We start from the raw sequence: 10479 nt of genomic DNA, 5'->3' as shown, positions 1-10479 counted from the left end.
TTTGTGCCTTGCTGGTCATTAAAGCAGCCCCTTAACCCTCTCCAGGGACCGTAACAACATAACAATGTATAAATTAATGTGCTCCAGTTGTGCTAGCTCTAGCAGTCTTTTCATTAACTAATATATTGATAAAATATGACTTTCAATGCCTGAAGTAACCGAAAGCGCTTTCTCTTTCGCCCACCCCAGATTGTCGGTTTCGTCGGCGATGACTAGTCTGAGACCGTGACATGGCAGCGATTGACACTCACTCAGCTCAGCCGGCTTCGCCGCTCATATAAGGTGCGGGTGTTGTTGAGTGTTGTGGACAAATTTCTTGGATTTGCCGACAAATTTCACCTTCGCTAGGCAACCCTCAATTGAAAACTTCGGAACCATCCGCATTTGAGGGTTGCAAGGAAATACTGAGGCACACGAGCTCGGTTCAGATGACGAGATGGCTATATCGAGAGCCCACACTTATGTGGCACGTTGGTCTACGCCAAGTCCTTTTGATTCCCTAAATATGACAGGTAAGCTATATTCTTTTTTGGAAGCGCTTGACGTTTATTATTCGGACATTTTCTACTAGTCGCTGGGATGAAAAACCAACTGGAGTAGCTTTGAGCCTCTCCTTGGCGGAAGCTTAGGTTAACCTACAGCGCGTTGATTGAGTTGATGTTAAGTTTACTCGGCCTTAACGTTTCAAAAATAATTCTTGCCCCTCCCCAACTACTACATTTAAGTGCTCTACATGAACAATCAGGTTTCTTCATCAACAAGGTGAAGCTCGCGGTTATTCATTGCTGTGCTTTAATACACGCAATATCTCTGCAACGATAATCTATCGTCACGAATTAAAGCAAGCACTACTTCCACTGCATGACTGTTCTTTTTTTTTCGTTTCACAAGTTTGTTTCTTAGCATATAGCAACAAAGGAGGCGCATGGAATTGAGCGAGAGGGCTGCTCAGCACACGATACAGTGGTTTTTGAAACCAGAGATGCACCAGAGAAACCTGGTGCTCCTTCCGGATGCAGCGTGCGTTGGCTGATTCGTCATTGTTCAAATAGTTGTTAAAAAAAGTAAACTAATGTTTGTCCTTTGTTACGAGTTGCCGGCACGATGCATGATTAACACGCAGAAGCCGGCGCTCCGTGTAGCAGCAGCGGTGCAAAGAGACTGTGGTCTAACTGGTCAACGCGCTAGCGTCCGGCGAAGAGAAATAAGGCGATAGTCGGAGAGCCGTCAGAGAAAAGGAGGACATATGCAGTAGGGACAAATAAGAGTGGAAGGGAAAAAGAGAGGAGCTTGAGAACGCCGCCATTTTTATTGTGTTTATTGTTTTGTATTGTATACACGTTTAGACGGCTGTTCTTAGGCGCCCATTCTTGAGCGCTGGGGTGGCTGGGGGTCGTACCATGGCATAACCGAGCGAAGCAGTACAGCGCAAGATGAAAGAGCCAACGCGGAGCGTGGCATTGGGTGAAAGACGGCGAGAGCGAAGAGAGCGCGAGGAAGAAGGCGGAGGAGGAAGGTGCAGCGGAAGCACGAAGAGGACAGCGGAAGGAGCCACCTTGAAGCACCACCAGATGACGCTCACGTCCGTGCATCCGCAGCAGCGACGGCACTTGTCGTGCGGGAGAAGACCAAGCAACAGAACCAGAAAGCTTGCCTTTGCGCATAGCGTTTACCGCAACTGTTTGCCAGCAAAGATTGTGGTTGCGTAAACTGCAGTTGCCGGCAAGCGACAACTCTGCGGCCCGTCTATATATAACGCCACACGTCGTGGCTCTGCCAGTCGGTGCGGTCATTAGGCGATGGTTTAATATATCGCGTAATGAAAATACATATTAGAGCTGCGCTCAAATTTTGCTTTAAGGGGTATCGTATCGTCTGTCAACTTTTTTTGGCTCTCCAAGCAGAGGAATAATTGGTGCTGAGTGTAGTCTTGACGCAATTGCGACGCAATTTGACACAGCTATTGAGAGGCGTACAGCGTTTCTGGGTCCTGGGGATACGATGAGTTGCGTGACATTACTTCCGTAGTCCTTCAATAACGTCAGAAAGGGACGACCTCGGTCACTGAGCCGTTTTCTAGGGGCTTTATGGGGAAGCATGTGCAGACGGAACCAGGTGACATCACACGCAAACGCCTTACGTAGAGGCGAAGTTTCCGAATCGCGTGTCTATCTCCTAATCAACCAGCAGTTGTGGCGTGAACTACTTGGAAGTACCCAATGAAAAACAACTCCGACGCGGACAAATTCATGTCCGAAGTAAGGCAATGCTCACAGTGGAACAGGTAAGGAACGATGAGCATTCTTGCTGCGTTCGAAAGCGAGGCATCATTAGAGATACCGGTGGAGTAATCGGTACATGTGGCGCCAATAAGGGATTCGTAAGGACAAGTATGTTTCCAGTGCTACTGGATGAGCGCATTCCGGGTCATCGCGAAACGATGGACATATGTCTGAGGGTAGTATACAAGGGACCCACAAAGGCGGTTACGAGAGGTGGTTACCGTAGCATAGGAACCCATTGCCAATAGCGAAGCGGTGTGTTTGGCCACTCAGTGAACGGCTAGGAGAAGGTGTAGATGGGTATGACAGGAAAGGCAGCATAGAAACAAGTCATCGACCTAATTTCTGCTCCAAAGTATGTCCTGGCCTGGCAAGGCGAGTCTGGCCTAGCGCAAATGATTGCTTCCGTGAATTCGCTTCCGTGAATTAGGGCCTGATTATCAGAACAGGTGAATATTATCTCACCCAAAGGAGCGAGATGAGGTATTCACTTCAGAAAGTTTACCGCTAGAGCGGTACAGCATTCGAATATTGAACTTTTTGGCGTGAAGCGCTCATTGAACAAGGCGACTAGAAGAATCTTTAAATGGGGATAGCCAACAGAGAGCATCGTGGTCAATTATAACGTCGAATGGGCGGACATAGAAATAAGGACGGAATTTAATTATCGTTGAAATGAAAGCCAATCATTCCTTATCTGTAACGGAATAGTTGACTTCCGTGTTCGTGAGCGCGCGGCTGGCGAAGGCAACGATGTATTCCTCGAAGGCAGTCTTTCGGTGTACTAGAACACCACCAATGCCGACGGCGGTCGCATCCGCGTGCATTCCTGTCGGTGCACTTAGATCGAAATGCGGGAGGGTTGGGGATGAGGATAGAAGACGACGCAGTATCGAGAACGCAGCATCACAAGCTAGAAACAAGGCCGCCAGATCATGGTTAGGAGGGATAAGTTGCGTCAAAGGCGCTGTTCTTATGGTGGCGAAGTTGCGGAAGGAACGGCGAAGGTATGAGCACACTCCGATAATACTGCGTACTTATTTTATTCTTTTTATTGGTGGGAACTGTTGCTGTTTTGTGTGTTGTGCTGTTGTGCTCTTGTGTGATGCTGTTGAGTTGGGAAGCTGCACCTCCGCAAGCTGGAGCGACGAACATTTTCACCGCAATTGGCGCAGCTCAGGGTCGGTTTCCTGGGTGGATTCTAGAGCTCGGAAATGCACACAGCGCCGATCCGCGACAGTGCATCAGTTGCCTGAGTTTCGGTCACGGAGATATGACGGATATCTGTAGAATATTCGGAGATACAGGAAGGTTGCCGAAGCTCGATTCGGAGTACGATGAGCTTTGGTTCTTGAAAACGAAGATTAACGGCTCCTGATTGGTCAGAATGTAAAAGCGACAGCCTTGAAGAAAAAAAGCGGAAATGCTTGACAGTGCAATGCATCTCCCTCCCGACGGTGCTGCAGCGAGCTTCTGTAGGTTTGAGCTGTTTTGGGAAGAAGCCGAGAAGCCTCCAGTCTGTACCATCGTACTGCAGCAGTAGTGCTTCCACTGCAGTGGTTGACGCGTCTACCATAAGACGAGTTAGCACGTTGGGCAACGGATGAATCACCAACAGTGCTGTCGCCAACCGCATTTTGGCTTTCTGGAAGCAGTGTTCGTATTACCAGGACCTTGGGAGGTGGACAAGTTTTGGATTCCCGATGCAGCGTGCCGGTAACCAGCTGAAGAAATTGCGCAGAGGTGGTATGAAGCGTCTGTGAAAATTTCTGAGCCCAGAAACTCGCGCAACTTTCGGAAGAAGGTTAGAGAGGGGAATTCCAACTCTGCCCGCACCCGAGATTCCAGTGGCTTGATGCCTTGGGGTGAAATGCGATGGCCGAGAGTGTCCACTTCAGAAACTCCGAAAATGCATTTCTGAGGCTATAGAACCAATCCGTGTCCATCAAGTCGCTTAAATTGAAGGGGAAGGTGCTCTTCCTGCTCTCCGTCTGCGCTATTTGAAACCAGGATGACGTTGAGGTAAACGAAAATTAACGGTAGTGCGCGCGTAAGCTAGTTCATGAACCTTTGAAAATTTTTCCCCCCATTCTGCAAACCGTAGGCAAAGGACTAACTCAAGTAGGCCAAATGGAGTGGCGATTGCTGTCTTCGTAGTGTCACTGAGTTCCACAGGAAATTGGTGGCACGCGCTCATCAAATCCATCTCGCTGTAAATTTTGGTTCCGGCGAGATTTAGTTATTTATTTACAATATACCTGCATCGCCTCGAAGGCAGTATCGCAGGGGGAGAGATAGGCGCCGAAGTAATGCATGTGGGGAAGGGGATATTGATTCTGAGTAGAGAGGCGTTCGAAGCTCGGTATACACCACAAGGCCACCAGTCGTCACTCTACTGCTTTGGAAACACATGCAGAGGTGAAGAGCAATTGCAAGACAAAGGACAAATAACACCCTGCTGAAACATGGGTTTGAACTCACGGCGGGCCACTTCCAACATCCCTCCAGCGAGCCTCCGTGGTCGGGGCGACGACAGGTGGGCCTATGGGGCTGATATGATGCGTCACCTTGCGTTCCGCGTGCGACGCATCGTTTCGGGGCTTGGTGAGTGGCAGATACTCAGCAAGTATCTTGTCGTACGTTGAGACGGGTGACACGTGCGGATTCCAGATGAGGTACGGTTAGGGTGCAGGCCCAGTACATTGAGGGATGTGACGTTATTCGTTAGGCGCCGATCGCGAACGCTCCTATCTAGGTTGAAATGGCTGAGGAAATCTACTGCCAATGTGGGAAACCTGACGTCGGCGATCACAAACGCCAACGATCTGTGGAGGCGCCCGAGTTGGCGATACTGTTCACTGCGTGAAGCGTTGGTGTGGACTTGCCGTGCTGCCGATATGTGGCTTTGTTGGGAGCGCTAGACGGCTAAGCTGCGGTGTTGACGAAGAGGCGGGTGCAGGTCATGCAATGGACTATGAAGAATAGGCGCCTTGCTCGAGCGACTTGCTTGTTCACGAAAGCGACCATGGTACCAGCACAACTGCCGCGGCGGGTTTCTAGGTGCACTACGAGACAGTGAAGCCGAATGGTTGCACTAAAGTTGGTCGTGGATGTTGCTACCAGTCGTCAGTTTCTCCGGTGCACTGGTAAGGTGGTCGATCATTTCTTCCAGGCGTGACAGCCGGTCTCCTGGCTCTGAGAGTCTCACTGCGGCACTAGGTAACTGTGCCGAAGACGAGCATTCGCATATGCGGTCAGCGAGTGGAGCTAGCCGACCGAGACTCATCTCAACGGAACCCACCAGTACCACGCGTGCGAAATGTGGGAGGCGTTGCAAAACAGCTTGCGCGAAATTGTAAGCTGGTGGCTCTCTTTTGCGAAGTGCTCATCCAGTAACTGACGCATCGTGTGCAGCAGTTGGGAATGTCGGTGGTCCCCCAGTTTCTTGGAGAGACCCTGTTGGCGCCTGCTCAGTTGCGATGGCTAGCGGTGCTGCAGGACCGTGCCTTTCAGGTCGCCTTATGGGGTGGCTTAAGGTGTACCCGCTAGCAAGCCATTTAGGGTATCGGCGATGTGGTAGGATAGCTCTTCGACAACGTGCAGCTACTTTGTTGTCTGTGAACTGATAAGCGGGAGTTGAAAACATGCCTCTACTTGCATAAACCGAACTCGGGGATCCTTTGACCAAAAGCTGAGAAGCTGAAGCTCCGCGTCGATGACAGGAGACGTAATCCTGGCGACGTCTCTGTCAGCAGGAGTAGCAGCAGCGTCGCCCATGCCTAGTGTTCGAAAAAAAAAAACATAAGTGTCCTAGGGTGGCTTGCACAAACATTTAATAACGAAAGTAATACCGAATAAAAGGACGCGTTCTTGTGAGGACTAGGCGTTGTCTATGAAATGTTTTAGAATGCGTTCTTAAATTCGTTATTATTTTCTTTATTAAATGTTCGTGCAAGCCGCCCCTATGTTGTTGGGAGTTCGGTTTAGCGGAGTGGCTATGGTGGCGCCACAGTCGGGAAGCCGCCTCGCGTCGAAGAAAGAGTTGGAGGCAATGACACCCACGGCGAGGCAGGATGAAGTAAACTAGAGTACCGGAGGAACAGGCAATGACCACGACGACCAGATGACAGACGAATGCTATACAGCAAAAGAGCTTGTTTGCCGACAGTAGGACAAAATTAACTTGGTATATAGCCAGTTTCGTAGTACTGCTTCGCGACAGATATATTGAAGTTTTTCCTGAATGCAGGCATTCCATAATTTGGTATCATTAATAGCTTCGTAGTTTCAGTTCCGCAATATGAACGTTATGAATTATGTGCGTAAGTAATATGAAAACCAGTATACATTTTCCAAGTAGCTTTGCTAGCTGACATGTCATGGAAGCAGTGGCTTTCATTATCCAGTATTCTATCTGAAGAGTAATGATGGGGGTTATTTCGACCTGTGTTATTGAGAAATCTGTATTTTCACAAAACAGTAGCAACTACTTTCAGTATATGGTGACATTTAGAGGAGTATATTATAATTTATTTTCACTGGACGACAATCTCATACTTGACTTTCATGGTTTGCTCAACTGTGACTGCATTTATTTACCCATGCCTGAAAGAAACGCGACAATGTATTCATACAACCAAGGATAACAGCGCTACACGCGCTGAATATTTGAGGAGGGAGGTTACTGATTGCCTTGCTGTGAAGTAGGCGACCACATTCGTATATATTGTGTCCATAGCGTGGGGTCATGATATGCAAATTCGATTCAATTTATTAGAAACAGTAACTTCTCCATGTAGATCTTCAAAGATGGCTAATGTACAAAACTGAAGAATGAAATGTTCTGCGATATCGATTAGTTAAAGTCTTGCCACCAATCAGACTTCTCCGAGCTTTTAATAGCCTAGTTTTGCTGCCATATCCCAACGGCCAAAACTACACCGCCGTAGTCATGGACACAAACTCCAACATCAGAACCACATGCTGGGTATACACCAAACTCTCGGAAATAGCGTAGGAAGTAGCAATCGCACTGCCCCTCACAGAACAGGAAGGCGAAGTCGAACTAAGCGACTTGCAAACGGCAGTAAAGAGTTACGCCAAAGGTAGAATTTTCAAGTATACTATGCCCATTCTGGCCAAAGCGGGCAGATCCAAAACCAAGAGCTCGTGGATCATACGGTTCTCCGCGCACGTCGCCACGGACGGCGACGCGCCCCCGAACCTGAACGAGACGGCGCACCGGATGGCGTGAGACAACTCCAGACGAACACTTTCCATAATGCATTCCGTCTGAAACGTATCTTCCCTGATAAGCATTAGGATGACACGTGCAAATTGTGCCAGGAAGGACCAGCAACACTCAAAAACATGCTGTGGGAGTGCAATGTAGTAACAGGAAGGATGGAAGGTGCTGCGGGGACCCTGTCGTCGAGGTGGGCCGCCGCTCTGCGCAGCTCAGACCTCGGCATCTAGACGTGGGCAGTTTAGCAAGCCTGAGAGGCGGCGTTGAAGCAGGGCCTTGACGTTCCCCTGTGGGAGACCTGAACCCGGGTCGTGTTAAACCTTGCAGGATGTACAAGAAAGTTGTATACATCCATCCATGAATTTCCTGCCTTTTCCTTCGACTTTTCTACTGCTGCGGTCTGTGTCTTTTACGCCGTGTCGTCAGGTCGTTCAGACAGTACGTGTACGTGACAGGAGCGCAGCAGAGAGGAAAAGGAGACAGGAGAAGCTCGTTTATGCCTTTGAATGGCGTCGTATGTGCACAGTGCCCTCTGGAGCTGCTCACTGGGCGTTGCCACAATACCCTCGTTACAGTGAACTTGAAAGGGACAGTGGAGCGCGCGTAGGCAGCGACGCATAGGTACTGTTGACGCCACTGGTGGCGAACAGAGCGGCGGCGCTGCAATCGTCCACTTTTGCGTGCGGTTGCTCGTTGCGTGGCTAGAAAGCGCTTGGTAGGTGGCGTTTCGCCGCTTCCTATGAATGTTTCCTGCTTTCAAATTCGTTCATATTTTAGCAAGCGTCAGCAGTGACGATTTCGGATGATTCTGCGCGACATTATTCGTTTGTGCAGGTTGTCTTGTTTTTTTGTTTTTTTTCTCAGGACGTCACCTAGCTAATGCGCAGTCGGAGCGTGTGGCAAGAAAAGAACGAGCGTAGAATGTATCTGCCTGATTTAAACTTACTTTCGTTGATACGGGGACTAAGATTCCCTGGAGCAATGCAAGCAGTCACACTTCTTAGTTAATTTGTTCTTGAGCCCATCATAGCAGGAATTGTGTCATTGCATTAGTGTGGAAAACAATTCCGGATATCGACGTTCTGTGCCCTATACTGCCACTTGTGCGCATGCCATACGCTGTGATGCCTGTACAATGAACATTTAGTTAAATGTTCACTGACCATGAGCTTGTTCCCTCTTTGTGAAATGATGTACGTCGTTAAACTGGCAGTGAATTCATGCTCACCATGAAATTGATACAACTGTAGCTACATTGCCATTTCCGCGAAGCTGACATTTGTCTTCCGACATCATTGTAGTATTATTTCTCTCCATCAGCTCATTCGTGTTTAATCTGCGGACGCGACATGATTTCTATAGTTGAATTTAAGTGACTTTTCCAGAATAAACTTCCGCGTATTTGACTACTTGCATATGTGGATGCAAGTTTTCACTGCTGCTTTTCGGTTCGTGGGCATTTCAGATCCCGTCAGCACCAACAAGTCCGGTTCATTCTGTTCGATGTTATTCCCCTGGGCAGTTTATTTTTTTTTCTTCCAGGACGTCCTTCTAGCTGCCATTGAAAGGCGCACCAAGGACAAAAGACTGTACAATGCTGCTGCTTAAATTATATTTACTTTCGACGTTCCGTGCACAAGCTACGTTTAATTACCTTGTCCCGCGGGCACTCGATTGCGATTATGTGCGATTAGAATCTACCCGTTCACGATTGCATACACTTCTGTTCGCCCTCAAGCTCTGTAATCTAAACAAACTCGACCCTGGTTTCTGAACGTGTTTGAGTGATAATTTTCTGCTATGTTGAAAGCGTTCATGTGGGTGGTACTCAATTGCGATCGAAAGTGGCCGTGTTCTCGAGAGGGTGTCTGGATTCTGGCGGCCAGGTCAAACACGCGATAGTCATTTCAATTACCACTTCTGCATATGTTGTGAAGGAACAAAATACATTTGTTTACTTAATCGTAAGCAGCTAATACAGATGAATAAGCATACTGCTTATGGGCAAAATGTGAACAAAAATTAGGCGGTCGCTTAACATTTGTATTTAAGAGTGGAACGCAATAGTATTCAAAGATCTCCAATTGCTTCTAACGCTTCTCGGCAACTGCAGCGTATGTAATCGCAATGTTTACCGGGAAAAGCTCGCGGCGAACGCTCTGCGCGAACGCGGGCTTTCTGGTAGAAACGTGGCCCGTTGTATGGCCCGCGATGCTGTAAAGGCGAGCGCCATCTGGATGTTCTTCAAGGAAACGGTCGCATCGGTGCGCGGCCTCCGAGATATACGTGCGCTGGCGCACGCAAATGGCTCATGCCGTGGCCGGTCTATGCATGGTAGAAACGCTGAAAAAGGGTCATGAGTTTCCGCATAACAGAAGTATGTTTGCTAGTATATTCACATTACAACTTGACGCTATTATGGCTGCAGGTTGTGTGTAGATCGTACTTTACTATTTTTCAACGTATTTTCGTTTAAGACAATCAATTAGTTCAGTAACTTTCTTGTGCCACGTGGTGGGCCTGGGTATGGGTGCTTCGAAAATCTTCTTGCGGAAACGACATGCGACGCTGCACGCCGACGCCAACGCCGGATTTTCGGCGACGCGAGGCCCTTAGCGCTATCGCTTTAAGATGTCCTATGCGCGCTACACATACGCTTGCGTCGCAGTGCATTCGAGCGTTTCGTCTGCTTCTTTTTAAGAGTGGTCGGTCCCAGCGTGCTCCTACTTGCGGCGCTGCCGGAGCCATGCGGTGAGTGGCGCCCGCTTCACCGTTCGTTCAGCTACACTGTACTCTCGTGACAACTTTAATTATTCCTGATCCCCTGACAGGCTTGCAGAAATTGCACCGCTTACCTTCTTACTGACCAGCAATAATGCAGAGGGGAGCTAGACTTATTGGTAGAGCGGAGGTAGAGAGAGGACGCAGAGAATGGGTAGAACCGACGGACTC

Source organism: Dermacentor variabilis, chromosome 6 (genome assembly GCF_050947875.1).
Source record: "Dermacentor variabilis isolate Ectoservices chromosome 6, ASM5094787v1, whole genome shotgun sequence".
Classification (NCBI taxonomy): Eukaryota; Metazoa; Arthropoda; class Arachnida; order Ixodida; family Ixodidae; genus Dermacentor; species Dermacentor variabilis.
Note: the sequence above shows the minus strand (reverse complement) of the source record.